Source organism: Pongo abelii, chromosome 1, assembly GCF_028885655.2.
Source record: "Pongo abelii isolate AG06213 chromosome 1, NHGRI_mPonAbe1-v2.0_pri, whole genome shotgun sequence".
Lineage (NCBI taxonomy): Eukaryota > Metazoa > Chordata > Mammalia > Primates > Hominidae > Pongo > Pongo abelii.
Window position 1 is genome coordinate 198,826,633 of NC_071985.2, and position 27,924 is coordinate 198,854,556.

Consider the following 27,924-nt stretch of genomic DNA (forward strand, 5'->3'; position numbering starts at 1 on the left):
AAAAAGAGAGCTACAGCCTCAAACTTCTGTGTCATTTATACTAGTTATATTATTCTCTGAATTTTATATCTATTACCCATTGACCACGGAAAAGCCACAGTGATTTTTAAAGTGTACCCACACAATTGAAGCACACAAAGATGGAATTCCACAGTATCACTCACCGCAATCTACCACCAGCCATGTATCCTTCTGCTAAGTGCTCAGTATTAAATTAACTGTGGATTTGTTTGCTTAATTGGGCTTACAGGGGCCAGGAGTGTGTGTATGTGTGCAGTGAGTCTGGGCAGCTGGAAGGCAGAGGCTAGAGGGAGTGTAGAGAGGAGATAAAAGTCTGAGTTTAGGAGGGTGAAGAAAGTTGGGGTCAGTTGGCACGGTAGGAGCTCCAGAGGCATTTAGTGGAACAGAAGGTGCAGTGGAAAGAGGGATGCATGGGTGTGAAGGCCTGGGAATCCGTGGGGCCGTGCTGAAGAAACACCTCACCTGTATCACCAGATAGCTAAGAACTACTCCACCTGGCCCAGATTCTTTGGTCTGTGTCTCTGCTCAGCTCCGATGAGTGCAGGAATCCCTAATCAGATGACTGCAATCACAAGACTCCCCTCCAGCACGTAATCAAGAAGCCAGAGCCCCTGAACATTGGGCCAGGTATCCATCTCCAAGGGAGCTGTCCCTCCCACGGTCACCTTGGAAAAAAGCCCTGCAGAGGGACATTGGCCTTGGCTGGGTATTGTGGGAAATACAAGGTTGAAGTCTGGGCCTTGAAGAAAGCTTCTGATAATTTTTCCAGCTGTTGACACTTTCTGAAATGTGTCTGGGATAAGGCCCCCAAGCCATATCCAGCCCTGAGTATTCTCTCAATTGTCTCCTGGATGTCTCTTGGTATCTTCCTCTCACCAAGGCATACCTCCCATAAGGGCAAGAACTATGTGTGTTTGGCAAATATACCCAGAGCCCCATGCAGTGCTTAACACAGATACTCAAGACGTATTGATTGGATGAAGGAATGGAGTTCTAATACAAAAATGTTAACTTTCCACTTGCAAACAGTTCCATCTCTGGGCTGCTTTGTCTGTCACTGATGTCATCATAGTCATTGTCAGATTCATTCTCCATCTTCCTCCTTCTCTCATCCAGTTGGCCATTCTATCACCACTCCAGTGCCCTAGTGTAGTCCTCTTTCTGCGCTTTGTGCCATCCTTTGACTTCACATCTAAAACCCCCATCGGTTCCCTTGCACTTTCAGCATAAAATCCAAACTTCTTAGTTTGGCCTTCAAGGCCCACCATTGGTCTCCAGCAACCTTCTGTCTGCCTCATCCATTTCTCTCCTGCATGTCTCCTGATGCTGCCAACCTGGTCTCCTTCTAACTGCTCAAATATATTCTGGATTTACCTGTTCTTATATCTAGGCTCATCTTCCTGCCTGTAATCTCCTCTTTTCACTGGCCAATCCTGTTTGATGATTTCTCCTTCCACTGAACTGAGAATCAGATTGAAGTCACAACATGAGACCAACTCTGTGTCATGGTAGGTGTCGGGAACTGGTGATGAAGCTGAGACTCTGGTACATGTAGTGATGGCCAAGGTCACACAGCTGGTAATAACAGCTGCCACTTATTGGCTGTCTTGTATGTTTTAGGTCCTCTTCTAGGTGTTTTACACACTTCCTTTCCAATGTGCTCAATACACTTGCAACATATCATTCAAGTAAGGATATAGCATTAAAAGATTCCACAACTGTGCCCATGGCCAGGCAGGACCATTGCAGGAAACTGGCTCAGTGATGGAGTAACTTATGGCTGGAGTAAGGAGAGGATAGGATCTTGGAGTGCTGCTGAGGACACCAGGGGTTACCTTGTATAATAAATGCTCAGTTCCTGGGGAAGGCAAGAGAAAGGAAAGGAGAGATGCAATGAAAAAAATCCTCCATTTGTGTCCAATTATTTCTCTTCTGGAGGAAGCGGAGATAAAATCTTGAGGTGCAAGTGGAGCATGGTTCTATCTACACACAAGACACACAATGTCTTTTTAAAGACATTAGTGCAGACTTCAATGTACTGCTTCTCAAGTGGGGCCTGGGAATCTGCATGTCTAACAAGCTTCCAGGTGATTCAGATGCTGCTGGGTCCTGCACTTTGGGTAGCAAAGCTGTAGGAAGGTTCCACCTTCCTGTGACTGAGGTCTAGGCTGATGTGTGACCAGGGCCTAGGGTCAGTCTACAATTGGGGAATTGCATCAGTCCAAAACTGGAGAATTGTACAATTGACCATACTTTTGGTTTTGACCAACACTGCATCTGTCCTCCAACCTATAGCCACGAGTCATAATAAAAAAATCACACAAGAGTGAAGGAGAGAAAAGAGATTTCCCCTGAAAGGGGAGGTGCAGAGCACATGGGGGAAAGATTCCTATACTATCTGGGTTGGTTAGCTCCTTTTTTGTAAAGGTAATTTCTCCCTCTTCTTTTCTCACTCTCCACCCCCACATTTTACATATGTTCTTAACAAAGAAATATATGGTTAGTGCCACATCTGGGAGTCTTGTCCACAAGGTCTGATGGCAATATATAATCAGTTTGGGAGATGGGGTGGCACAGCATAAAGAAAGGAAATGGTTTCTCTAGACTAGGAAAGAAAAAAGGAAGAAAAGGAAACCAATATGTATTGAGCTCCTGCTATACACAAGGCACTCTACTAGATGTTTATATGTAAGCCAATCATTTCATCTTCCCAAGAATAAAATATATTTCTTATCTTATTTCACAGATAAGGAAACTGAAGCCTATCAAGGCATCAAGTATCCATGGTTGCTTGAGTGTTAAAGCCAGGACTCTGTCTAGATCAGTAATCTCAAAATCCTTGCTGCCTCATGGGACCTGGTCAGATGAGTTCAGTTTGGGACATAATGCATTTGAGGAGCCTGTGGAGCGGGGTGGGAGGTGGGGAATACTCAGGTGGAGTGGTTGAGGTCTTAGAATTCCCACATAGTAGAGTGCAAAGAGAGAAGAGGCCACGGCGGAGACTGCTCTCTTCTTCTTCCTCAGTGTTCAGAATACCTGAGTTTTAGCTAGACACAGCCATCGGAATGAAGATTCTGCTTCTTATCCATCCACAGAGCTGGGTGTGGCTATGTGTTAAGTTATGAGTAGTGGAAAGCGTGGGAGAGTGGTTCTTACCTACCTTTGTCCCTCCGTGCTCCCTTTCCCTTCCTGTAGGCTGGAATGAGGCTGTGAGGCTCCAGCAGCCATTTTGTGCCATGAGGCAGTAGAAACCTGGGTTCCTGATGACTGTGGAGCTGCCAAACTAATCTGGACCTCCAGATTCCATACCTGCAAGACACATGAACATCTATCTGTCTTATGTAAGCCTATTACTTTTACTTTTTTTTTTTTTTTTCTGTACAGCAGAACATAATCTCAAGGAACACAAAGGCCAAGGGCATCTTCTCCATTCAGGGCTGCAGTTCTCAAACCCAGCTGTATTCAGAATGCTTGGGCCTCCCAAAGACCAGCACATTGAGACTTGCTGGAGGGCATGGCTGCACATTGGTCATTTGAAGCTCCCTAGGTGATTCTAGTGTGTAGTCACTGATCTAGGACTGAAAAGGATGTGGAGAGGTCATGTTCCTAAAGAGAGAAGAACCAGGAGAGTGAGCTGTGAAGGCCTGAGAAGGGAATTTGAGTTAAAAAACAGGCGGGCATCAGCACCGAATGCCTCAGTTGGAAGCTGGGGAGGGGGGAAGCCATGGAATTAGGTTATTGGGCTCACTGGTGACTGGGTGAGAGGCATGATGTCAGGGTCCAGTTTGAAATGGGCTAAGGAGGGGTGAGTGTTTCCTAAGAAGCCTGGTAGCCCATCAGTGATATACTGGATAAAGAAAATCTGGCACATATACACCATGGAATACTATGCAGCCATAAAAAGAATGAGTTCATGCCCTTTGCAGGGACATGGATGAAGCTGGAAACCATCATTCTCAGCAAACTAACACAGGAACAGAAAACCAAACACTGTGTGTTCTCACTCATAAGTGGGAGTTGAACAATGAGAACACATGGACACAGGGAGGGGAACATCACACACTGGGGCCTGTCGGGGGGTGGGGGGAAGGGGAGGGAGAGCATTAGGACAAATACCTAATGCATGTGGGACTTAAAACCTAGATGACGGGTTGACGATGGGTGCAGCAAACCACCATGGCACATGTATACTTATGTAACAAACCTGCACGTTCAGCACATGTATCCCAGAACTTAAAGTAAAATTAAAAAAATAGAGAAGCCTGGTAGTGTAAGAAAGGGAGGTAGGCCACTAGCTTGATGGGACAGTGAGCTCATATTTATACTAATCACTAAATTTCCTTAAGTGATGAAAGGGCAGGCAGTGTGCTAAGCCTTGCCAGGTATCAGCATCTCATTTCACAGTGACCCTTTATCTGAGTTAGTGGCTATTATTTCCACTTCACAGATGTGGAGGCTGAAATACAGAGATGGAATGACTGGCTCAAGGTGAATGCAGTGGTAGGTGATGGAGCCTGAACTTGAATCCAGATCTAAGTCCATCCTGGGAAGGCCACCTTTAGCCTGGAGGCACCTTGAGCCTGTTTGTTGCTGGAGGTCAAGGGAGAGGTTTTACGTGCAGATCCTTGAGGATGCAGAGGGCATGGGAACTCAGCTGTAGGCTTGGGCTTGGATGAAAGGAGGGGCCCTTCCTCTCTCTGAGATGGAGGTGAGGATGTGGGGAGTTGTGGAGAGGAGGGAAATTGGGGCCCTCCTGTAGCACCTCCATCTTTCCAGGAGCCAAAGCAGGGTCATGGCAGGGCACAGGGGCAGTAGGGACTGATGAAAGCTTGAACAGCAGGAATTTGTTCTCTGCCAGAGGGCAGGAGAGTTTGGTCTATCTCTAGTATTGTGCTGAGGCCATGGGACCTTGGATAGAAGCCTGATTCCAGGCTCTGATAGTGCTAAGTCAAGCAGAGCTGATTATTAAATGTCCAAGGACTCCTCTTCTGATAGAGACATAGGTGAGTTCTCTCCCATCCCCTGCCTCCTATCTCCAGGACAGCCTGCTAACAGGATTCTGTTGTGGCTGCAAATGAATTTGCTGTGATCCCAAACTCTTTGATTCCAGCAGCCATCCCTGGAGAGGAGCCTTGAGGGAGAGCATCCAGGCCATCCAGATTTTCTGCATGGGAGACCTGGCTGACCACTGCCTGGGCTGCCTTTCAAGTTTCACCAAATTATGAAGTCAAATACTGGGTGTTTAGAATGTCTCAAGTTCAAAGACTAGCAGGCTAGAAGCAGACATCTGAGGGACCTTCAGGCACCTTAGCAGGAGGAATATTAAGATGTGGCACGCTGGGCTTATCGGGAGACTGGATAGGGATCAGAAGGAATACATTTCTATTCTGCGAGCTGCAGAGCTCAGGAGTCGTTCTTCTGATATCAGGCCCATTGGTGGGTTTAGCTTTGGTGCAAGTTTCTTGGCCATGGAGCTTAACTAGGAGGGAGTGAATTGCGATCATTTTGGCCTGTGCTCGTTAGAGTCCCAGGGATCAATGGGAGGTGAGTGGCTAGGTGGGCTGGTAGAGCAAGGAGAACAGGGTGCAGGAGACACTGCCACTTATTTATTTGTTTTTCCTACAAATATTTGTTGAGCCTCTAAGTATGTACTAGGCACATTCCAGAAGAGGGACTCAGAGGTCGTTGGAAGTGTGTGCCAGGAACCACTGAGCAAGGCCCTTGTCTCTCTTTGTGGGCCCTCTTTAGACGCTTCCCCCTCATACACGGGATCTGGGATCATTAAACATCTCATTGTCCTTTGGATTCACCAGCCTTTGAACATGCTGCTCCTGCTGGAAAAGCCCTCACTTCCGCTCTTCACCTAGAAAACTTCTATTCATTCATTAAGGCCTGATGTCACGTTTTCTGGGAAGTCTTCCACGCTTATCCCCTGACAAATTTGATTTTTTGTCAAATTTGTATTATTTATATATTCGTGTTATTAAATTTCCATCACATTTCAGAGTTTCTGAGTGTTTAAATAACTTAACCTAAGTTCACACAGCTAGTTAGAGTCTCAGCTAGGATTTGAACTTGGAACTTCCTGACACCAAAGCCAATACACTTAACCACTAGATCACATGGCCACTGAAGTTAGTGGTTCCTTCTCTAGGCTCCCAGGGCCCCCAGAGTTTTGTCATGGAAGTCATCATTCTTGATTGTCATTATTCATTTGCTAGTGAGATTTCTGGGGGTACGGGCTATATGGAGTCACTATGATGACTCAACATAGAATCGACAGCCCAGATGCTGGTGGGATGATAAGAAAGGTTATTAATGTGCCCAGTACTGGGCTAACCTCTCCATATTCATTGTATCATTGATTACTCGTGACAATCCATGAGACAGTTATTACTATTCTTCCCATGTCACATTTGGAACAACTGAGGCTTAGAGAGCTGAAACAATATGTCCAACTCCCACAACTAGAAGAGGCAGACCTGGGGTTCAAACTCAGGTCTGGCTTACTCCAGAGCCCATGCTTTTAACTGCTATATCACACTACTTCTCCTCGACATGTTCTCTGAGACCCTGTAGTGGTGCTGGGGTACAGAGACAAGTGCCACCAAGCTCCTACATTCAAGGAGCTCACAGCCAAGTGGAGAAGACAGGCATCCTGGCATCCTAGGCATCCCTGATTATCCCGGCATGAACAGATAATCATAACACATGCTATAATGCAGGTAGCCTAGAGAAAGGAGTAAATAACTAGTCAAACAGAAGGAGTGCTGGGGAAAGATTTCAAAAGCAGAGGGGATACCTGAACAGGGTTTTGAAGGTTAAATAAGAGTCTTCCAAGAGACAAGGAGGTAGAAGGACACCAGACATACAGAGCAGCATACACGAAGGGAGGGAGGGAGGGAGAGAGAGAGAGAGCTGCTGGGTGGTAGGGAAACTCCAAGTGATTAGAAATTTCACCCTTCCTGTCTCTCCTTCCGCGGTTGACTCTGCTAGGAAATGTGGAAAGCTGCAGCTGCAGACAGCTGGCTGTGCCTGCTCCACTGGAGTTCTCAGTTCTCTCACACCTGTCTGTTTAGAAAGGAGCAGGCGGGCTGTGAAGCTCTGCAGGATTCTTCTCAGTGCTGGGGCAGGAGGAGAAATGGTGGGGACAGCCACTCTGGGCACCAGAACCAAATGCCTGCTCCCCACTCCTCTCAGTTGCACAGCCCAGCTCCTGACTTCGCTGCAGTGGGAGCGGAGATGAAGGACTCTTGAACTCAGAATATGACTGACCAAGACCCTTACAGCTGGGGTGGCGGTAGGGGCCTGAAGGCAGGTTCTGGAGGTGGAGAGTGAGTCTTCTAGTTGTTTTCCTGGCAACAGCGGGAATAATAGATTCTAGTTTCTGGCTGGCTCAGGAGTTGGGGTGTCTCACCTGTCTTTCCTCGGTCCCTTCTGCTATAGATATTGATAGTCCTCTGCCATAAGACTCTGCCTACCAAGTCCCTGAGCTCTTCCTGACCTAGCCTGGCTCTGAGTGGGGAGCCAGCATGGCAGAGGGTGGGCCTGGTACCAGTTGTGTCTCCCTGAATACAGGATCTGAGAGCTGGGGAGCTTTGGATGCCCAGAGCCCATCAGCTTGGTCTCTCCCCTCACTGTAGGTTCCCAGGCCAATGGCTGGTTCCTGATTTTACCTAGTCTTCTGCACTGGGATAAGAACCTGACATCCAGCTTCCCCTTTGGGAGTAAGGCCTCTTCCAGGGGCTGCTCCTGGTCTGTGTTTTCCACTGCAGTCTGGGAGCCTACTTCCCCCATGAAGGCCCTAACCCTACCCATGAAGACACTACATGAATTACTGTCCAGACTGGACTCCAGATGCAGCCTCGGATTAGACCCAATTTGGCCTCATCTCCTTGGAGCTGTCTAATAATTTGGAATACACGCTGCTCCCTACTTAGCCACCTGCAAAGCAGGGTCCATCTCCCAGCCTGGTTCTGCCTTTTCCTCAGTCTTATATGTGTGTGTCTGAGTACATGTGTCAGTCAGTGATCATGCCAGGATGACCAGCTGGACTTGTGTCAGCATGCATATATGTTCCTTGAGGCTGTCCCGTGCAGGTGTGCACCGAATTCTCAGCCCAGTTCTGATGCGTGTTTGTGAATATGCTCAGATACATCATGAACATCGCTGGGATGCTAGGAGGGGGATCAGTATGCATGACATTGCATGTCCTCAAGTACACAGGTATGTGTCTACGCATATGCACAAACCTCTCTAATATGTATGTATGCATGTGTACATGTGTATAAATGGCTAAGTGTGTGTCTGGGAGTATTTGACCACCATGTCTGAGATGAGTCTTCTGCCCATTCTGAAAGGAAAGGGGACATGGGTTCACTCTCCCTTTTTGTAGTTACACTGTGGTCAGGGCTGGCTTGTGACAGAGGGAGTAAAGGAGAGTGCCCCTCAGAACCTTCTGGGATCTTTCTGCCTAACATTCTGAGACTTCCCCAGCTGTTCCCTAGTCCTGCAGCCTTGGCTGTCAGTACTTCAAGATTATCTGGCCAGGCATGGTGGCTCATGCCTGCAATCCCAGCATTTTGGGAGGCCGAGGTGGGCAGATCATTTGAGGTCAGGAGTTTGAGACCAGGCCAACATGGTGAGATCCCATCTCTACTAAAAATACAAAAATTAGCCAGGTGTACTGGCACGTGCCTGTAATCCCAGCTACTTGGGACGCTGAGGCAGGAGAATCACTTGAATCCAGGAGACAGAGGCTGCAGTGAGTTGAGATTGCCCCACTGCACTCCAGCCTGGGTGACAGAGTGACACTCGGTCTCAAAAACAAACAAACAAACAAACAAACAAACAAGAAAAGAAAAAGATTATCTGGTGCCTTGGCCCAGTCCCCACCCTTCACTTTGGAAAGGGTGTACCTACAAAAGGTACGAGAGGAAGCCCACACCCCCACATTTAGTCTGGCAATGATGCCAACTATTCAGGACTCGCCTACTGTGGCCTGTGTAGGTCCTCCTCCTCCCCTGCTCATGTCCAGGCCATTGTCCTTAGTGGGACAGGGGGGCCTGAGGGAGAAGCTTCTGACCTGGCTGTTCTGGAGGCCTGGGCTTGCCAGAGGCCTTCAGCTTTGGCAGAGGACTCCAGGCTGTTTGGAGGCACTCCCAAGGCCGCTGTGCTGTGTCAGGGGCAGGAGGTGATGGCGGGGGGTGGGTAATACGTCCAGAGCTTCCCCTTCCCAACAAATCTGTGGATGGGCAGGGGGAACACTCATGGGGAAATTACCAATTTAAATAGGAAGTGCAAGCAATTTGGATAGAACCCCAGGACTGCAGTCTGAGAGCTCATTCTCTGCCCCGTGGGGGTTTGATTACAACCAACTTGGCTGATAACGTGCAGAGAGGGCCAGAGAAATGGTTTCCAAGGAAACTCAGATCTTTCTAAGCCCCTTCTGGCTCAGGTGGGAGCCAGGACTGGCCGGGAAAGCAGAGGCTGTGCTGAGTACCATGGGGCTCAATTCCCGGTGAGCCCTCTGCCCACTCTCTGCCTGCTTCTGTGCTTATCCCTGCTTCCCCAAACCTGGCCTGCACTTTCATTCCTGTTTACAACAGTTGTTCCTCTCTTTGTCTCTGCTCCCTTAGTCTTCTTATTTATCTCAGCTGATGTCTGCACTTGGGAAAGTTGGCAAACAGTAAAAAAAAAAAAAAAAAAAAAAATTCTTATTTTTTTCTTATTAATGGCGACTATTCATTCAGCACCTACTCTGTTCCAGAAATGCCACAGGATTTAGTTCTATTATTTGCATTTTCACAGCAACCATATGGTAGACAGGATACTATGTGTTCATCAAATCTTTTCTTTCTCCTGGAACTACATTTCCCAGCATGCCTTGCTATAAGGTTGAATAATGTGACTGAGTGCTGGCCAATGGAATGTGGGTAGGAGTAATATATGCCACTTTTGTGGCTGCCCCCTCTCCCAAATATCATGAACAATCTTCTACACATACTCATTTACCCTTTTTTTTTTTTTTGTAGGCCACGGAAACAGAAATCTAGTAGAGGACTCTGATCCCTAAGGCATGTAGGGCCACTGGACCCAATTGCCGTATAATCTTGTGTGGTATTTCCCTGCCCCTACTCAACTTCATTGGATGGTAATGTTACATTTGTTAAGCCACTAAGGTTTTGGGGGTTGTTTATTAGGCAGTTGTCTAGCCTGATAACACAAGCCTGAAAGAAGGGCATTCTTATCCCTATTTTTCCATGGGGGAAATGGGCCCAGAGATACTAAGTAACTTGCTAAAGTCACACAGCAAGTAAGTGGCAAATGCAGATTTGAGCTCAGGTTATGTCTTTTCCACTAACCCAGGCTAACAGGATGATTGTTCCTGCGTAGGTGTTGCCTTGGTCTTTGTTTCTTGAGGAGTCACAGAAAGAAAGACAGAGACCAGCACTAGGAGGTAGGGAAGGAGGGAGCAGCTGGGGGGCAGGTGTGTAGTGGCGCATCATAGCAGTAAAGGGAGGTAAAGGTTCTAGGAAGGGGTGGTCAATTGTGTCTAATGAGACCCAGCCAGGTGGAGGAGGAAGAGGGCTGGGAAAAGCCCATTAAATTTAATGACCTCAGTGACAGTTTTATCTGAGTGATGGGGCAGATGCCGGCTTGCAGGGGGTTTGGCAATAAGTCAGTGATTATGTTGGTTAAGGGAAGGAGAGAGAAAAAAAAGAGAGATAGCTTTAAGTGGAAGCCAGGCCAAGGGAAAGCATTTTGAGAAGGAAATCAGTGGTTAGGGAGAGATTAAAAATAAGAAAGGGAATCATGACCTACATAATGCAAGGCATCTGAATGTGATGATTTCCTCCTTTAGGCTTGGCTCTAGTGTGCATTTCCAGGGCTAAGCTGACTGGCCAGGAAGCAGGGAGCAAAGGGGGTTGGACACAGCCAGCAAGTTACGCAGCATTAACTGGGCTGCGAGGCCAGATCCTGAGTGGGCAAGCAGGTGGCAGCTGAAGTATTGTGAATTGAGAGCCTGAAATTCTTCAGGATCTTCTAAGATTATCCATTTGATTGGGTCATAGAATTAATGCAGATAAGCCTAGTTGATCAACCTGAGGAGTAGAGGGTGCTGTCACCTGCACAACACCTACCACAACTTCCTAGAACCTAGTGGCTGAGCTTGTTAAGTGTCCCCAAATGCCCATTCTCTCCTTTCTTTTAGTCAAGGAGCCCTGAATTTTAGGGAAGAACATGATCATTTAGCTCAGGACCACAGTTCCCAGACTCCCTGCAGCTGGATGTGGATGTCTACTCAATTCTTGCTAAAACGATGTGTGCAATTTCCAGAGCACATCCTTATACGGAAGCTATTTGCAGTGAACATTGTCTGTTTCCTCCTTTCAATGAGGTGGAACTGGAAGTGCTGGAGATGAGCCAGCTGTGGCTGTAGGGACAAAGGCAAGACCCTATGGGATGGCTGGGCAGCCACACAGAAGAGCTCTTGAGACCTTGAGGAAAAGAACTGCCTGCAACTGCTCTTGACACTCTCTCCCTCTGGCCTGTTGTGTGGGAGAGAAATAAACTTCTATTTTATTCAAACCACTGGATTTATGGGTCTCACTGGTACAGCAGCTTGTTCTGCACCTTAATTAATATTCCACCTACCCCCTCCCTGTCAATATCTCTTTCTATAGTGTTCTTCATTCAGCAGTCGACCCATCCCCCTCTCTCATTTCTTCCCTTATTTCTCTTCTCTCCCCACTTTCATGGCAATATTCTTTGAGTCTCCACCCCACATCTAGACCATCTCCTCTTTCCTATTCCATTTCTTCTGTAGAGCAATTTATGCCTACCAACACTAGCGCTCTCCAGGGTCCTGACCTTGGCCCTACTCTACTTTCCCCTCCACACTCTACGTGCTTTCTTGAGTCAGTCTCATCTACTTTCTCAGTTTAAATTCTGCCTGATGACATCAGACCTGTTTCTCCCACTTGACTTCTTGGGTCACCTCAGCTCCATTCAACATATCTGTGTCAGTTAGGATGCTTGTGGCTGTACATGGCAGAAAATCCAACTGAAAATGTCTTAAACAATAAGGAAATTTATTGGCTCATATAAAAGGATAGGACAGGTTGACCTTCTGGAAGGCTTGATCCAATGGTTCAATGAATTCATTGAGGGCCCAGGTTTTTCTATCTTTCCATTATATTCTTCTTCCAGAATGGCCTTATCTCTTGAATTGGAAGATCGCTGTCAGTCCTAATCAGGACTGCTTGTTTTCTGTTCTCAGGAGAGAGCTCCTCTCCCACAGTTATTGAAGACAGATGCTTTTCTTTGGTCTGAATGAATCAACGTATGGCCCCAACACCAATAAAGACACAAGGGAATAGTATGTGCTTATTGGCTTAGACTTCTACTCCAACCAGTCATTAGCAAGGGGGATTATTACGTGATGTGTTATTATGATTGGGTTACATGGGTCAAGGCCCATCCTGGATCTGGAGTGATTCCTCACATAGCGTTTCTGGGACAGGTGGCAGAAGGCCTGAATGGATGTTGTGCAGTTGATTACAATGTTGACGTCAATATTAAAATCTAAATTCATCATGTATACTCATCCCCTGCAACCCAGACCTCCTCTTGTCTTTTCTATTTCAGCACATGCTCCCACCATGAACTCAACTACTTTAACCAGAAACTAGAGTCAGCCTTGAATTTTTCTTTTTAACCCTCTCAGTGATTACTCAGTTACCCAGTACTTTTCTCATTTGTAGCCCCCTCTTCTATCTGCTTTCCCCACTCTGACAGCTTTTTAATTGGTTTTCTTTCTCCAATCCCAGCAATTTTCAATCTACTCTCCTTGCTGCTTCCAGAATGAGCTTTTGAAAATACAAATATGATCCTTTTTGTCAACTCTTTGCTTATACCCTTCACTGGCTTCATATCATTTACACGATAAAATCTGACCTCTCCCTAGGTAGCTGGGGGGTAAGTAGGATTTAAAATGATTTATCTTGGCTACAAAAGGAGCACAGCTAATCCTGATGCATAGTAATGTCAGTAAATATTTGTTGCACTAAACAGAATGCTGCGTGGTGTGTACATGTGTGTACAAGGGCCTGATGAGAGAGTGAGTGATTGGCATGAAGGGAGAGTCGACATGAGGTAGCCTGAAGTTTGACAAAGCTCAGAATTCATACTGGCATGGTAGGTTGGTCTGTTTGTTTTTAATTGTAGTGTGGTGCTTAGGAGCTTTGGTTTAGAAGTTACGCAGCTGGGGTTGGGTTTGAATCCTGACGTCATTCATTGCCACCTTGGGCAAGTTGTTGAACTCTCCAGCATCAGCATCTTCATTTTCTCTGGAAATGAAGAGAATACTACTACCAAAATCCAAGATTTCTTGTGAGAATTTGCTGAGGTGATGCTCAAAAAGCACTCAGCATGTGGAGAATATGCAATTAATGTTGGTTGTTATTGTTATTTCTTAATTGAAATGTAACATAAATTATAGTCATGCTCCATATAATGATATTTTGGTCAATGTCGGACCGTATATGTGACAGTGGTCTCATAAGATGATAATGGAGCTTATACAGAAACTTGATATGTGGCATTTGATATTGGCATCGCAGATCAAGTAGGGGGAAATGATTGACATTCTGTAATGGTGCTGGGACATTTAGTTTTCCATATGATAAATATACATATAAATAAAAATATATACACCATCTAGGTTTGTGTAAGTACACTCTATGATGTTCACGCAATGACAAAATTGCCTAACAACACATTTCTCAGAATGTATCCCCATCATTAGGTGACATGTGGTTGTACTAATATTTAAAATGATTAAGAGACTTTTTATTAGTACAAACTTCTCCTATAAGAGGATGAATTACATAATATTTCCTTTCACACATGAACACAAATTTTTCTATTATCTTCACTGCATTAAAATTTGGAGTGGGATGTCTTTAAGTGTGAATATTTTTACATTACTTTTTAATTTTTAAAGTTTTTGAAATCTTTTTTTTTTTTTTTTTTTTTGAGACAGAGTCTCACTCTGTTGCCCAGACTGGAGTGCAATGGCTTGATCTCGGCTCACTGCAACTTCTGCCTGCCAGGTTCAAGCAATTCTCCTGGGTTCAGCCTCCCGAGTAGCTGGGACTACAGGCGTGTGCCACCACACTCAGCTAATTTTTTTGTATTTTTAGTAGAGATGGGGTTTCACCATGTTGCCCAGGCTGGTATCGAACTCCTGAGCTCAAGTGATCCGCCAACCTCGGCCTCCCAAAGTGCTGGGATTACAGGCCTGAGCCACCGGGCCGCGCCATTACTTTTTAAGTAGTTAAAAATTCCTAAAAGTGAAATTCAAACCAAATGTTTAGGGACCTCTTGAAACATTTCTGAGGAAGGCTGTGCTCCATGGGACATAATTTAAAAGCCGTGGATCTAGCCCTGCACTGTACAATACTAGCTATGTGTGGCTATTGGGCGACTGACATAGGCCACCCCAAACTGAGAGGTGCTGTAAATGTACAATACATATGAGACTCCAAAGACTTAGTACAAAAAAGAATGTAAAATCTCATTAATATGTTTTCGTATTAATTACCTGTTGAAGTAATATTTTATATATATTGAGTTAAATAAATATATTATTAATATTAATTTTACCTGTTTCTTTTTACCTTTTTAAATGTGGCTACTAGAAAGTGTACAACATAGGCTGGGTGCAGTGGCTCACGCCTGTAATCCCAGCACTTTGGGAGGCCGAGGCGGGCGGATCATGAGGTTAGGAGTTCAAGACCAGCCTGGCCAAGATGGTGAAACCCCGTCTCTACTAAAAAATACAAAAATTAGCTGGGCGTGGTGGCAGGCTCCTGTAATCCCAGCTACTCGGAGGCTGAGGCAGGAGAATAGTTTGAACCCGGGAGGCAGAGTTTGTAGAGAGCCGAGATTGTGCCACTGTACTCTAGCCTGGGCGACAGAGCAAGACTCCGTCTCAAAAAAAAAAGAAAATGTACAACATGATATATGTAGCTTGCATTATATTTCTATATATTTCTAATAGGGCTGATCTAGACTTCCTCCAGCCCTACCTCCTTCTTGCCTCTGGATTCACTGCCTCTCTGTTCTGCTTTGCTCTCCTTAACTCGTTTGGAAGATCTCCAACATCCACTTTTTGCCCTGCACGTCTCGTGAAAGACCTGTGGCCAGAGGTTTTGCACAGTTCTGCTCTGGCACCTGTGAATTCTCATTTAGAACTTCCTTGGTCCATTCTGCCACCTCCTGTGGGTGGAACTGAGACTCAGGAGCACAGCCTGATATCCCTAGAGACTTCATTAGGGCCAGTTCCTGTGTGTGGAACTCAGCAGAGCCTTTGGCTGAGCAGGGGCGGCTGGGTGCAGGGCAAAGTACACACTTTCTGTGACCCTGGGGGATGCCACTCCTCCAAGCACCTACTCCTGGATTTCTGCACTGTGGTAGTTATCAGTGTAACAGTGAACAATGGTGCAAACACAGGCTTTGGAGCTAGAGGTTCTGATCCCAGCTCCACCTTACGAGCTCTGCAACGCTAGGCTTGTTTGTTGATCTTTTTGCATCCCAGTTTCCTCTTCTGTGAAATGGGAGCAATGCAAAGCTGTGAGAATTATTGATAGGCTATAAGAGGGCATGCATATAAACTGCCTAGCCTGGCATATGTGAAGACCCTCAGTGGATCTGACTTCACTTCCTCTCCCGAAATCCATCTCCACACTGGGTGAAGAGTAAGTTTGGTAAAGGAGATGAGGAGAACAGGGAGATGGAAAGGGCTCAAAACAGAAAGGCTGAGGGCACCAAAGGAAAACTTACTGACTGTCCATTTTTATCCAGGGCTAGCCCTGAGGGAAGAGACAGGAGTGGGGCTGCTGGGAGCTCTGGGTTAATGAAGAACTGGAGCCCACTCCACTGCTGTCACCATTGATTTTTCGTTCCAGGCAGCTTGCAAGCTGCCCCAGGAATCAATGTCGGAAGGTGAAAACAAATTTCTAAAATTAGCCCAGAATACACTGCAAGAAAAACCTTTTGTGCAACAAATTGTAATGAAGCTAATATCCGAGGAAGGTGTCATAACAAGGAGTTCAGGGGACAGTCAGCACACCCAGTACTCTCTGCTTCACCACAGGGGACTCAGTCCCCAAGGGTACTGATCCTATCCACTGGGAAAGACATACAACTTGTCACCACACAGACACATGCACAGCACATTCCAGCACCCGTGAGTCCTGTTATGCAGCCATTAAACCAGCAAGAAAGGACAGCCAGCTAAGTGCTAATTTTGGGATGGTGTGGAGGGAGGGGCACACATTTGTACTCTGCTGGTGGCACTGGAAAGTGTTCCATCTTGCCAGAAGGCTCCTATCTATGAGCAGTAAGTGCTGGAAAACCATTTATATTTTTGGCCAGGTTACTCTGCTGAGCAGAGTCAGATGTGACCATTTGTGCTGGGTTAAGCACAAACATGACAGTTTTCTGCTTGCTTTTCATGATGATGTGTCTGCGGTAAACCTTACTATCTGAAATGAGCACCCTCACAGAAGCCCAAATGCCTGAGTGTCTTATTTTGCAGTCTTCCCACATCCTCCTGCCAGCATAAGCTATAAGAAGAAAGGAAATAAACAATGAATTTCAGGAGAATCTTTTTGTGCTGGGAGACACTCACCTGGGACCCATCTCCAAGACCGTGGAATTGTAGCAGGGGAGTTTCAGGAAGGGTGTGTGAAGTGGGAGGACATTTATTCTGGCTTTTTGTGACTCATGGATGACATAAATGAGCTGAAGACAAGCCTATGGACTTCCCATTCTCAGAAGTCATTGGGATGTTTTAGTACAACTAAGCGTCTGAGTAAGAAGGCTCTTGGTCTCTTGTCCTCTTGCAGTAGGATCGAGACATCATTACAATTCCTAGCAGCTGGAAAAACTTGAGTTTAAGGCCCCAAATCTGCCAGAGGAGATAGTCAACAACTGCGGGAAGACATCCCACAATCTTCTTTTGCAAAGCTGACTCCAGGGGAATAACCAAGAGGGAAAACAAATATTTGCAATATCCATGTTTTTAGCTGCATACTTTTGTAGGTGCAAAATATTGGAAACAACCAAATGTGCCACTTCTGGGGCTTGGTTAAGTGGCATAGTGGGATCATGGGGCGCTATGTGGGGGCTCAGGGAGAAGCAACTACGGTGAGATGTTATGGGCTGAAAGGGACACAGAGTCACTTGCCCACGGGACTGCAACTGGGTTAAATGCAGGCACAGACATGAGATGAGTCATGATGCATTGTGAGTGAACAGGTGCATAAAGCAGATGGAATCAAGTAGGAAGAGCGGATTTATTTATGTGTGTGCTGTTTTGTTGTTAGTAAAATCGTGCTTATTATACCTTCAAGAAAGAAAGAAAGAAAGTAACCTGAGTCCATAGGGCATCCGCAATTTGCTGTGATTCCCGCCTCTCCTCCTTCTAAATAAACATTCACTTCTGTATTTAAAAAAAGTCATGATAAAAAAGAGAGTTCATAGACACTAACTATAAAATTCACCAAGATCACAGACCAAGTTCTAATAGGGCCCTTAGGTGTAATTTGGTCTAACCCTTCATCTCACTCAATTCAACAGCATCTACTGTGAAGCATCTACCGCAATCTAGGTCATGTGCAAAGGACCTGGGGAAAAATGTTGAGCAAACCCAGAGTCCTGACCCTCATGGTCTTCAAGGTTTAGGGTCTTTAAGGCTTAGGTCTTCAATGTTTCAATGTATGAATCCCTTCTACATTGCTTCTCATAAACAGTGGCCATCCGATATCTACTGGAATACCTGTGGGAGACCATCTGCTGGACACCACTTCTTTTTGAGGTCAGTGCTCCTCCACTGTAGGACATCACTTGCTGGGAGCTGAAGTGTGGCTCTCTTATTCCTTCCATATTAGAGCTGAAGCTCCTCTTTGGGGTCACACTGAAAAGGTCTCTTTCTCCTCTAGACTAAGCCCATGTGTTTTCAAGATGGGAGAAGGTATTTAAAAGTCCCAACCCTGGTGTGCTTGGCTGTGGTCATACCCAGGGGGAATGGTGTGCTCAGAGCTGCTGTGCCCTCTCCCAGGACTGTAGATGGCCTGGCTCTGCTGATCTGCTCCCTAGGCCCACCATGATGAGCTTTCTTCCTCAGTGGAGACCTTTCTAAGTATGTGGACTCCTCAGTTGTCCTAATATGTGGCACCCAAGGAGTTACAGATCTTTTAGGTTGTTCAGTTTTTAACAAGAAGGAGCTTTAACGAAGTCCTTTAGAGGCTACACTGGGTTGAGGTGGGTAAGGATGTGACTAGTTTTTTGACTTCACATTCCTATTTCTCCTCCCCTGACTCCAGTCTTATGTTCTTCGACTTCCTCAAACCCAAGAATCAGAACTTTCTTCATTTTCTGCGAGACAGGGTCTTAATTTCAAAGTTCAGGGTCCAGAAATTCAGTCCCAATGGCCCCAATATTCAATCCCAATGGCACCTTCCCAATTTCTCCCAAGAAGACTGGGGACCCTTAGTCAATCAGAGCCCTTGGCAGCCAGCTGTAGAGGATTCCCAGTGTGGGTCTGTCAGGAATGCTTCATGCTCGGCAGCACTCACAGTATTCGGGAAGCTGTCTCTTTCCAGGTTCCTTTCTCAGGGTCTCATGTCTTCAGGAAATCTTCGTGCTGCTCTTCACTAACTGTCTGGTCTTGGGCAAGCTCCTTGGTCTCTCTGAACCTTGTCTTGTAAAATGGAGAAAGCCCTGGTATCTATTTTATAGGGAGCCATGAGATATTGGAACTGAATGAGATAACTGATTTAAAGAATATGCCCGGCCGGGCCTGGTGGCTCACGTCTGTAATCCTAGCAGTTTGGGAGGCCAAGGCGGGTGGATTGCCTGAGCTCAGGGGTTTGAGAACAGCCTGGGCAACAAGGCGAAACCCCATCTCTACTAAAATACAACAAAGTAGCCGGGTGTGGCAGCATGTGCCTGTAGTCCCAGCTACTCAGGAGGCTGAGGGAGGAGAATTGCTTGAACCTGGGAGGTGGAGGTTGCAGTGAGCCAAGATCATGCCACTGCACTCCAGCCTGGGCAACAGAGCAAGACTCTGTCTCCAAAAACAAACAAACAAAAAATATGCCCCATTACCAGGTACACTGTAAGCACTCAAAATGTTTGCTTCACCATCTATCACTAAGCTGTAAAGGGAGGCACCGGAACTAGACTCAAAACCCCAGGCTTGGTCATGCCAAAGTACAGCAGAATGTTTTTCTCCAACTTTTTAGACACTAGCATTCTATGTCTGGGAATTGCGTTAGCTTTTGAATACCTTCAAAAGCTTTATGCATTTATTGAGACCTTCCCCACCATCCCCAAGTCACCCCGAATATCACCCAGAAACTGACAAGTTCACATGTTGGTCTGTATCTTTCCATAACTTTTTTCAATTCTTTTTCTTAAAAAATAAAAACGGGCTTGAACTATTGCTTTGTAACCGAATGTTTTTCCTTTCATAATATTTCCCAATGTTGTTTAATATATTCTTATGCCATTATTATTTTTAGTGGGTATATAGTTGTCAACTGCACAGATGAACCATGTCTAGTGGACACTTAGATTGCTTCTAATGTCGAGCTATTATGAGCAATGTTGTATGAACATCCGGATTTTATTTTAGTGTCATAGCCATGTTGACTGCGTTCACTAAACCTCTCAATCTTATTAAAACCTGCTGTTGCTAAGTTCCATTACTGTCCCACCCACCTCAATCCTGTCCTTGAGCAGTTATTATTTTGAAGCCAAGTTCAGGACATGACATTTAAACCCTGTTTTATTTTATCTTATTAGATTCAGCCCATCAGTCCAGCCTCTCTAGAGCCATCTGGATCCTGTCAATGTTTTTGTAGTCTGCCTCTCATTTTATTCTTTTTAAAAATTAACTACAAATTTGGTAAACAAGTCTTTTATGTTTTCAACTAAGTCATTAATAACAATGTTGTACAGGTCAAAGTTGAGGCCAAAGCTCTGTGGCAGGCTTCCAGAGACCTTCTTCAGGTTTGATCAGCCCTCGCTGGGTTCAGCAAGTTACAAATTCTCCTAATTGAAACAGCGTTCAGCTCACCTCCTCCTATAAGTTTATAATAAAGTTCATAAGACAAAGTTGGACCAGCTGGTCTCAATACCCAGGCTCAGTCAAGGGGAACCATCTTCAGAAGCAGAAGTTCAAGTTCTGGATGGAGAATTGGGCTCCCATTGTTTCTATTTTAACTGGGGCATTTGGCCACCTGGTCTACTCACTGCCTCCTTAGTGACCCAGGCTGAGGGCTCCCTGGAGTTACTGTCCCCATCATCAGTCAGTGACAGCCTAGGGGAAATGGCTGACAATACCAGCTGAGCCTAAGTAAGAGGGAAGTCCAATGCTGAAGGAACCCAGCCAGGGAGGGGAACCTCTGAGTGCTTCATCAGAGTGTCAGTCTTGACCCCACATGCAGCACTGGGCTGTGGACACGGGAAACCACACATCCTAGGCTTTCACCATTGGGGAGCGACCTGTTGTTGATAGGGTGGTTCAGGGCCCTGCAGAAAGTACAGACTCCAGTTTCAGTACTTAGCTGCATGGCTGTGGGCAAGTCCCTTTTCTTCTTTGAGTCTCAGTGTCCTCATCTGTTGGATGGGGATGAATATTATATACCTTTTAGGGGCTGGCATGTGCATTTAATGAGATAAGGTAGAGACAATATATATAGTACAGTGGGGGCAGACCAGTGGCTAATGGACTTGATTTGGCCAGCCAATGTGTTTTGTTTGGACTCATAGCATTAAAAAAATTGAGGCAGTTTTCAAAAATCAGGCTATTTTACTTTATACTCTTAATCCTGGTTTCTCTTGAAACATTAGATTTAGCAACATCAGGCTCACATTCCTAACTTCCTGCACATGCAGCAGTACGCAGGCCATTCATGACTGTTCCCCTTGGACGGGCATCCTTTCCGTTAGCTGTTGCTGTGGTCTGCTCCACTCACACAGCCTATGCCTAGGCATGTATGTCCAGCCTGCTTGACCTGCTTACTTTGCAGGCCTGGGTCCTGGAGAGATGGGTTCATCACCCCTGGTGCAATGTGGATGAGCACTGGCTCAAAATTGGGTTGCTTAGCCCTTGTGTGACCTCTCAGCGCCTCAAATTCCTCTTCCATAAAACTGGCATTAAGAATGGGTTGTTACAAAAATTGTGTCTCTTGCAGCTCTTAACTGGTGCCCTGTGGAGTTGTGCAGACTGCACGGCCACCCATGGCAGCCTTAGCTGGGAGACCAACCTTGGAAACTGGTGGCAGCCAAGGGAAAGCCAAAGTGCAGAGCAGCAGGAGGCACAGCACCTGCCTCATGGCCTCGCCACCTCCCTCATTACAAGAGGTCATGGAAGCCATCGTAGGGCAAAGGGACGTCCCAGGTGACATTCACTATAGATCACGAAATGCAGCTACTGGCGAAAATGTCAGCTGTCATAGAAGAGGCACCCTATTCCGGGGGAGGAGCCAAGATGGCCGAATAGGAACAGCTCCGGTCTACAGCTCCCAGTGTGAGCGACGCAGAAGATGGGTGATTTCTGCATTTCCATCTGAGGTACCGCGTTCATCTCACCAGGGAGTGCCAGACAGTGGGCGCAGGTCAGTGGGTGAGTGCACCGTGCACCAGCCAAAGCAGGGCCGAGGCATTGCCTCACTAGGGAAGCGCAAGGGGTCAGGGAGTTCCCTTTCCAGGGGTGACAGACGGCACCTGGAAAATCGGGCCACTCCCACCCGAATACTGTGCTTTTCCGACGGGCTTAGGAAACGGTGCCCCAGGAGAGTATAGCCCGCACCTGGCTCAGAGGGTCCTACTCCCACGGAGTCTCGCTGATTGCTAGCACAGCAGTCTGAGATCAAACAGCAAGTTGGCAGCGAGGCTGGGGGAGGGGCGCCCGCCATTCCCCAGGCTCCCTTAGGTAAACAAAGCAGCTGGGAAGCTTGAACTGGGTGGAGCCCACCACAGCTCAAGGAGGCCTGTCTGCCTCTGTAGGCTCCACCTCTGGGGGCAGGGCACAGACAAACAAAAAGACAGCAGTAACCTCTACAGACTTAAATGTCCCTGTCTGACAGCTTTGAGGAGAGCAGTGGTTCTCCCAGCACGCAGCTGGAGATCTGAGAACGGGCAGACTGCCTCCTCAAGTGGGTCCCTGACCCCTGACCCCCGAGCAGCCTAACTGGGAGGCACCCCCCAGCAGGGGCAGACTGACACCTCACACGGCCGGCCAGGTACCCCAACAGACCTGCAGCTGAGGGTCCTGTCTGTTAGAAGGAAAACTAACAGAAAGGACATCCATACCAAAAACCCATCTGTACATCACCATCATCAAAGACCAAAAGTAGATAAAACCACAAAGATGGGGAAAAAACAGAGCAGAAAAACTGGAAACTCTAAAAAGCAGAGTACCTCTCCTCCTCCAAAGGAACGCAGTTCCTCACCAGCAATGGAACAAAGCTGGACGGAGAATGACTTTGACGAGCTGAGAGAAGAAGTCTTCAGACGATCAAATTACTCCGAGCTACGGGAGGATATTCAAACCAAAGGCAAAGAAGTTGAAAACTTTGAAAAAAATTTAGAAGAATGTATAACTAGAATAACCAATACAGAGAAGTGCTTAAAGGTGCTGATGGAGCTGAAAACCAAGGCTCGAGAACTACGTGAAGAATGCAGAAGCCTCAGGAGCCGATGCAATCAAATGGAAGAAAGGGTATCAGCCCTGGAAGATGAAATGAATGAAATGAAGCGAGAAGGGAAGTTTAGAGAAAAAAGAATAAAAAGAAACGAGCAAAGCCTCCAAGAAATGTGGGACTATGTGAAAAGACCAAATCTACGTCTGATTGGTGTACCTGAAAGTGACAGGGAGAATGGAAACAAGTTGGAAAACACTCTGCAGGATATTATCCAGGAGAACTTCCCCAATCTAGCAAGGCAGGCCAACATTCAGATTCAGGAAATACAGAGAACGCCACAAAGATACTCCTCGAGAAGAGCAACTCCAAGACACATAATTATCAGATTCACCAAAGTTGAAATGAAGGAAAAAATGTTAAGGGCAGCCAGAGAGAAAGGTCGGGTTACCATCAAAGGGAAGCCCATCAGACTAACAGCGGATTTCTCGGCAGAAACCCTACAAGCCAGAAGAGAGTGGGGGCCAATATTCAACATTCTTAAAGAAAAGAATTTTCAACCCAGAATTTCATATCCAGCCAAACTAAGCTTCATAAGTGAAGGAGAAATAAAATACTTTACAGACAAGCAAATGCTGAGAGATTTTGTCACCACCAGGCCTGCCCTAAAAGAGCTCCTGAAGGAAGCGCTAAACATGGAAAGGCACAACCGGTACCAGCTACTGCAAAATCATACCAAAATGTAAAGACCATCGAGACTAGGAAGAGACTGCATCAACTAACGAGCAAAATAACCAGCTAACATCATAATGACAGGATCAAATTCACACATAACAATATTAACTTTAAATGTAAATGGACTAAATCCTTCAATTAAAAGACACAGACTGGCAAATTGGATAAAGACTCAAGACCCATCAGTGTGCTGTATTCAGGAAACCCATCTCACGTGCAGAGACACACATAGGCTCAAAATAAAAGGATGGAGGAAGATCTACCAAGCAAATGGAAAACAAAAAAAGGCAGGGGTTGCAATCCTAGTCTCTGATAAAACAGACTTTAAACCAACAAAGATCAAAAGAGACAAAGAAGGCCATTACATAATGGTAAAGGGATAAATTCAACAAGAAGAGCTAACTATCCTAAATATATATGCACCCAATACAGGACCACCCAGATTCATAAAGCAAGTCCTGAGTGACCTACAAAGAGACTTAGACTCCCACACATTAATAATGGGACACTTTAACACCCCACTGTCAACATTAGACAGATCAACGAGACAGAAAGTCAACAAGGATACCCAGGAATTGAACTCAGCTCTGCACCAAGCAGACCTAATAGACATCTACAGAACTCTCCACCCCAAATCAACAGAATATACATTTTTTTCAGCACCACACCATACCTATTCCAAAATTGACCACATACTTGGAAGTAAAGCTCTCCTCAATAAATGTAAAAGAACAGAAATTATAACAAACTATCTATCTCTCAGATCACAGTGCAATCAAGCTAGAACTCAGGATAAAGAATCTCACTCAAAACTGCTCAACTACATGGAAACTGAACAACCTGCTCCTGAATGACTACTGGGTACATAACGAAATGAAGGCAGATATAAAGATGTTCTTTGAAACCAACGAGAACCAAGACACAACATACCAGATTCTCTGGGATGCATTCAAAGCAGTGTGTAGAGGGAAATTTATAGCACTAAATGCCCACAAGAGAAAGCAGGAAAGATCCAAAATTGACACCCTAACATCACAATTAAAAGAACTAGAAAAGCAAGAGCAAACACATTTAAAAGCTAGCAGAAGGCAAGAAATAACTAAAATCAGAGCAGAACTGAAGGAAATAGAGACACAAAAAACCCTTCAAAAAATTAATGAATCCAGGAGCTGGGTTTTTGAAAGGATCAACAAAATTGATAGACTGCTAGCAAGATTAATAAAGAAAAAAAGAGAGAAAAATCAAATAGATGCAATAAAAAATGATAAAGGGGATATCACCACCGATCCCACAGAAATACAAACTACCATCAGAGAATATTACAAACACCTCTACGCAAATAAACTAGAAAATCTAGAAGAAATGGATAAATTCCTCAACACATACACCCTCCCAAGACTAAACCAGGAAGAAGTTGAATCTCTGAATAGACCAATAACAGGAGCTGAAATTGTGGCAATAATCAATAGCTTACCAACCAAAAAAAGTCCAGGACCAGACAGGTTCACAGCCAAATTCTACCAGAGGTACAAGGAGGAGCTGGTACCATTCCTTCTGAAACTATTCCAATCAATAGAAAAAGAGGGAATCCTCCCTAACTCATTTTATGAGGCCAGCATCATCCTGATACCAAAGCCTGGCAGAGACACAACAAAAAAAGAGAATTTTAGACCAATATCCTTGATGAACATTGATGCAAAAATCCTCAATAAAATACTGGCAGACCGAATCCAGCAGCACATCAAAAAGCTTATCCACCATGATCAAGTGGGCTTCATCCCTGGGATGCAAGGCTGGTTCAATATACGCAAATCAATAAATGAAATCCAGCATATAAACAGAACCAAAGACAAAAACCACATGATTATCTCAATAGATGCAGAAAAGGCCTTTGACAAAATTCAACAACCCTTCATGCTAAAAACTCTCAATAAGTTAGGTATTGATGGGACGTATCTCAAAATAATAAGAGCTATCTATGACAAACCCACAGCCAATATCATACTGAATGGGCAAAAACTGGAAGCATTCCCTTTGAAAACTGGCACAAGACAGGGATGCCCTCTCTCACCACTTCTATTCAACATAGTGTTGGAAGTTCTGGCTAGGGCAATTAGGCAGGAGAAGGAAATCAAGGGTATTCAATTAGGAAAAGAGGAAGTCAAATTGTCCCTGTTTGCAGATGACATGATTGTATATCTAGAAAACCCCATTGTCTCAGCCCAAAATCTCCTTAAGCTGATAAGCAACTTCAGCAAAGTCTCAGGATACAAAATCAATGTACAAAAATCACAAGCATTCTTATACATCAATAACAGACAAACAGAGAGCCAAATCATGAGTGAACTCCCATTCACAATTGCTTCAAAGAGAATAAAATACCTAGGAATCCAACTTACAAGGGACGTGAAGGACCTCTTCAAGGAGAACTACAAACCACTGCTCAAGGAAATAAAAGAGGATACAAAGAAATGGAAGAACATTCCATGCTCATGGGTAGGAAGAATCAATATCGTGAAAATGGCCATCCTTCCCAAGGTAATTTACAGCTTCAATGCCATCCGCATCAAGCTACCAATGACTTTCTTCACAGAATTGGAAAAAACTACTTTAAAGTTCATATGGAACCAAAAAACAGCCCGCATCGCCAAGTCAATCCTAAGCCAAAAGAACAAAGCTGGAGGCATCACACTACCTGACTTCAAACTATACTACAAGGCTATAGTAACCAAAACAGCATGGTACTGGTACCAAAACAGAGATATAGATCAATGGAACAGAACAGAGCCGTCAGAAATAATGCCACATATCTACAACTATCTGATCTTTGACAAACCTGACAAAAACAAGAAATGGGGAAAGGATTCCCTATTTAATAAATGGTGCTGGGAAAACTGGCTAGCCATATGTAGAAAGCTGAAACTGGATCCCTTCCTTATACCTTATACAAAAATTAATTCAAGATGGATTAAAGACTTAAATGTTAGACCTAAAACCATAAAAACCCTAGAAGAAAACCTAGGCATTACCATTCAGGACATAGGCATGGGCAAGGACTTCATGTCTAAAACACCAAAAGCAATGGCAACAGAAGCCAAAATTGACAAATGGGATCTAATTAAACTAAAGAGCTTCTGCACAGCAAAGGAAACTACCATCAGAGTGAACAGGCAACCTACAAAATGGGAGAAAATTTTCGCAACCTACTCATCTGACAAAGGGCTAATATCCAGAATCTACAATGAACTCCAACAAATTTACAAGAAAAAACCAAACAACCCCACCAAAAAGTGGGCGAAGGACATGAACAGACACTTCTCAAAAGAAGACATTTATGCTGCCAAAAAACACACGAAAAAATGCTCACCATCACTGGCCATCAGAGAAATGCAAATCAAAACCACAATTGGATACCATCTCACACCAGTTAGAATGGCAATCATTAAAAAGTCAGGAAATAACAGGTGCTGGAGAGGATGTGGAGAAATAGGAACACTTTTACACTGTTGGTGGGACTGTAAACTAGTTCAACCCTTGTGGAAGTCAGTGTGGTGATTCCTCAGGGATCTAGAACTAGAAATTCCATTCGACCCAGCCATCCCATTACTGGGTATATACCCAAAGGACTATAAATCATGCTGCTATAAAGACACATGCACACGTATGTTTATTGCGGCATTATTCACAATAGCAAAGACTTGGAACCAACCCAAATGTCCAACAATGATAGACGGGATTAAGAAAATGTGGCACATATACACCATGGAATACTATGCAGCCATAAAAAATGATGAGTTCATGTCCTTTGTAGGGACGTGGATGAAATTGGAAATCATCATTCTCAGTAAACTATCGCAAGAACAAAAAACCAAACACCGCATATTCTCACTCATAGGTGGGAATTGAACAATGAGAACACATGAACACAGGAAGGGGAACATCACACTTCGGAGACTGTTGTGGGTTGGGGGGAGGGGGGAGGGATAGCATTGGGAGATATACCTAATGCTAGATGACGAGTTAGTGGGTGCAGTGCACCAGCATGGCACATGTGTACATATGTAACTTACCTGCACGTTGCGCACATGTACCATAAAACCTAAAGTATAATAATAATAATAATAATAATAAAAAAAGAAGAGGTACCCTATTCCTGTGTTACTATGCCTTTAATCTCTTCTGTCTGCTTTGCTGCAAGGGTCCCCACCGGCCTAAGACGTCAGTCAGGTCTTTCCCTATGCTTCCTCCTCGTGTCTTCAGAGTATCAGGGCTCTTCAACATGGATTTTCCTGAGAAACCAGAACGGGCCCCTGTGGGCCTCAGAGGAGCAAAGAATTCTTGGAAAAGGGTGCAGCCTTACCAGGCCACAGGTGGCAAGCAGCTTGGAGACCAGAGCTTTTTTGCTTTCAGCCTAAAAACTTCCTGGCGCCACAGAGCAGCCCAGTGT